We start from the raw sequence: 4,867 nt of genomic DNA on the forward strand, positions 1-4,867 counted from the left end.
TTGGACATAAGTCGAGAGATGCACCCCTACTTAGCGCTTCACCATACTACAGCTTCTCCATTAAGAGTAAAGACTGACTTCTGATGTTGGACTTGCGAAGAACCTTATCAGTGCTGAAATTCAGAGTTCGTGTATCCAGTAAGTATCAAATCCCTAGATATTACATGAGCATCGTAATCCCTCGTATCTCTGAAGAACATTGAGGATGTTCTTCATGCAGTTCAGTGACCCCCTACCCTGGGGTTAGACTAATAGGCCTACTGACTTATGTTGTCCACAGCATTAGCAGATGCTGGATGAGTACAGATCATCACGTTACATCAGACTGCCAACGACATACGCTATGGAACTTGTTCTTATCTCCTTAACCTTCTTGAGGTGTCTTAGAACAACACGTTTCTTAGACAAAGTGACACCATGCCTGAAATGGCAGTAAGGCCCCTCTTGGAGTCTGCATCAAGTACTGAGCCAACTCTTGTTTCAATGTACGATGGCTGAGACAGTACTAGCATTGTGTTCTTACGATCCCAAAAGATCTTGTATATCTTAGAACAACTAAGCCTCTCCCAAAATATTTTCATTTGGAATGAAGTTGCTAGCCAGTCTTCTTAACTGATTTCAGTAGACCTACAATCATTCTCAATGAGTTAGGTATATCGTCTTCTACATTACAACATTTAAGGAAGACTATCAAAAGCATTGATGATCTTCTTGTATACACAAGTCACAACGGTTTTTTGTCAAAGCCATACGACTGTCGCGTTCAAACCATATATTCCAAGATTTAGAGCCTGTTTTTAGCCCATAAATGGTCCCGATCAGCTTTGCAAACCTTTTGCTCATTGACCTTGGGCTATGAATCAATCGGGTTTGCCACCATATAAATGGTCTCCTCAAGATTGCCATTTAGAAAGGCCGTCTAGACGAATCCATTTGCCAGATTCCTCATAATTTATAATAAGCCTACAATGGACAAGAGCGATGCAGATCGACTTTAACATGGCAACAAACGGAGAAAGTCTCCTCATAGTCGAGCCTTGAAGGTCGGTGTACCTTCCCATCAGGCACCCCGGTTTGTTGCTTGTTGATCCCATTTATAACTTATACGTCTTACCTATCGGGCTAATCTACAAGATTCCATACTTAGTTGAAGTACATCGACTCCATCTTGAGATCCATGGCCTTGACCCATTCATCTCGGTCTGCATCCTTCATTGCCTTATGACAACAAATCCTCAACGTCACCATCTACTACCATAGCAAGGATTTTCGTGAAACCCAGATAGCGAATGGGCAGGGTCGCTCCCACTACGTCGAGGTTCCCTCAACTCTAGAGGTGGAATTGACCTACTAGATGAACTCCCATCAACAACTCTTGCTAATGTAGCAGGCTCTTCAACAACTCTTGTTGAACTTTCAGTAGTTTCATTGGAGAGCTCATGCAACACGACTTTACTTCGTGGACTGTGCTCCCTTATATCATCCTCCTCCAGGAGAGTAGCGTTTGTTGAAACAAACACTCTATTTTCTGATGGAACATAAAAATAACCCCTTAGTGTATCTTTGGGGTAGCCTACAAAGCGGCATAACCTCGACTGTGGTTCCAACTTCTTGGGATTAGCTTCAAGCACATGTGCAGGGCAACACCAAATGCGGAAGTGACGTAAACTACATTTATGCCTGTTCCACAACTCCAGAAGTGTTCTCATAACACTCTTGGAGGGATCAAAGTTGAGTATGTATACTGCAGTCTCCACTGCGAAACCCCAAAACGTGTCCGGTAAGGAAGCGTAACTCATCATCGAACGAACCATGTACAACAAGGTTCTAAAAATAACCCCCTAGTGTATCTTTGAGGTGTACCCGGCGCTGAGAGTTGGAAGATGATTCCATGTTCTATCAAATAGTCCTAGAATCCCGAGTTCAAAAACTCTCCACCTCAATCCAATCGAAGTGTTTTAATCTGTCTATCCAATGAGTTTTCAACTTCAGCCTTGAACTCTTTAAACTTTTCAAAGGATTCAGACTTTCGTTGCATAAGATAAATATACCCATACCTAGAGTAATCATCAGTAAAACTGACAAAATACTCATAGCCACCTTGGGCTCGCACATTCATAGGACCACAAAGGTCAAAATGTACTAACTCAAGAGGCTATTTGGCTCTATAACCTTTTCCAGTAAAATGTCGTTTAGTCATCTTACCCTCAAGGCAAGACTCGTACATTGGTAAAGAATTTTCTTCTAACTCATTTAGAAGTCCATTCTTCACCAATCTCTCAATCTTATTGATATTGATGTGCCCTAAAGGAAGCTGCCAAAGATGGGCATTTTCTTTTGGAGAAATACATCAACATTTTGTATGAGTTACAACAAATTCTGTGTTATGGAGGGAATTAATGGCTAATGGCCTTAGCACATATAAAATACTTTCTAGATTTGTTGTACAAATAATAACACCATCTTTATGAATAAACGCTTTATTCACATTGAAAGAAACAGTGTATTTACATTGTAACAAAAACTTTACAGAAATGAGGTTCCTCTTAAGTTCGAGAACAATATATACATCATTCAAAACTAGAAACCTATTCTGTAAAGCTAAGTGGAGCCCTCTCATTGCCACAGCTGAGACGACGCGTCCGATGCCTATTCGCATTGTCATCTTACCAGCCTCCAGCTATCGCCATGATCTAATGCTCTGAAAAGAAGAACAAACGTGATTAGTGGCGCCCGAATCAATTATCCAGGCAGAATCATCATTCTCCACTAAATAAGCTTCAAGTACAAGTAAATCATATTTACCTTTATCTGCCTTGGCCTTAGCCTTGGCGACCTTCTTTTCTTTCAGCCAGCGAGGACAATTCTTCTTCCAGTGTCCATCTTAGTTGCAGTGGAAACATTTTCCCTTTTCAACCGATGGATGCCTTCTTGGGGCGATAGGCGACGGGTTAACAGGAACCTTCCCTTATTCCTTACCACCCTTCTTCTTCTTCCCCTTTGCAAAGTTAGAAGAAGAAGGTGCAGACTTCGTCCTTGAGGTCGAACCTCTATAGAACGTCCTAGAGGATGAAGCAACATTTTCCTCACCCTTCTTCCTCTCCATACTTTTCAATAAAGATTGGTAGGTCTGCAACTTGTTGAGGAGAGTTGTAAGGTTATATTTCACTTTGTTAAGAATCACATTACCAACAAAGTGCAGGAAGCTCTCTGGCAAATAATGCAGGATGCTAACCTGGTTGCCCTCATTGGTGGTAGACCTATTCAACACCGCCACATTAAAGTGGACCATCATGTTAAGCACATGTTCACGAACAGAAGTGCCTTCTTCCATTTTGGAGTTGAATATATACTTAAAAGCCTCATTCATAAGCTGTTCAGATGGTTGTCCAAACATCCCCCGCAAGGACTCCATGATCTTATGTGCTGAGACCATGAGCTCATGTTTCTTGGCCAAGACTTCAGAAAGACTTGCCAAGATGTAGGCTCGAGCCTTCTCATTCGCCCATGTCCATCACTCGTATGCCTCCCAAACATTTCGAGCAACATTTGGAGCTGGAATAGGAGAACATACCTCCATAAGAGCGAACATGAGATCCTCGATGATAAGAATTGTTGTGCTCATGTGTTTCCATGTCAAAAAATTATCGCCAATTAATTTTTCGGCGCTAAGCAAAGCTAACGTGGTTATTGCCATTTTGAAAGGTTGTTGCTAAAAATATGAACAAAACTTTATTATATTTTGCTAAACCACATTTAACCAATTAGTTTTGCAAATAGTTTCAAGTAACCTAAGTTAAAAACTTCTATTTTGCAATGATGCCCCAGTGAGGCAGGACAAATGTCCCTGATGGGGTGATCAGATACCCCTTCACTAGGATGAGATATTCTTAACCATTAGGCAGAACCAACTCTTGGAACTGAACCTAACAGGCACCATTTGTTCGGTCCAGAACTGTTAACCTTTAACAATTCCGCGTAAGTGTGACCCTACGCTTTCGGTGCCAAAGTCCCGCCCTAATGAGCCCACCATAGGGAAGAAGCAGATTAGGACAAGAGACTAAGTTACCTTATCCTCTTATAGGAGATCAAATAAAGAAATGCGCAAAACTACCATCCTTTAAGGGGACACTCCCAAGGTGTCTCGAGGCGATGTGTAGTAACTTTATTCAATCCAACGAAGGAGATCGAGGGATATGCTGCCATCTTCCCATTCCCACTTACTATGAACATCTCCATCCACCTTGATATTGACCTACCCAAAAACCATCCGTTAGGGGGACATGCCAAAGGTGCCTCTACGCTAAGGGTAGATCTCACGATATGGACTATTTAGGAGAAACATGAAAGGTTTAAATGAAGCATCTTATGCCCCAAGTACCTCCTACTAAATGTTCTACCTAGGGGTTCATTAACCTAGACAATTCAGCTACTGATTTTAGTCTAAATCGTCTTTTTAATTCCCGTTCATAAACAACTTTTGTCTATGAATTATGAACAAGTTCAAGTAGTCAAATTTAAACACTTTAATGGACTGTCCTTAACTTGCATGCATGCATCGAATCTATCTAATTCACCTTTCCAGGTAAGTTCCTGAGCAGGGGTATTACGTAACTTAAATACCCCAGCCTAGACAGAACTCGCCTTAGACAAAAGGTCCCTTAGAGATAGATTTGCTACACTTTAACCTTTTATTAGTCAATTTAATCCTATTAAACTGATTAAAAGATTAAAGCCTTAAGGTTGCTAATCATATTAGAACCCTGATCTTAGATGTATGTTTATCCAAGTTTTAAACATTTTAAAACCATGAATTAAAATTAAGTGAGCATGCATGTCTTTCTTATTACTTTTAGTTCTAATTTCT

Source organism: Benincasa hispida, chromosome 4, assembly GCF_009727055.1.
Source record: "Benincasa hispida cultivar B227 chromosome 4, ASM972705v1, whole genome shotgun sequence".
In the NCBI taxonomy this organism is placed as follows: Eukaryota; Viridiplantae; Streptophyta; class Magnoliopsida; order Cucurbitales; family Cucurbitaceae; genus Benincasa; species Benincasa hispida.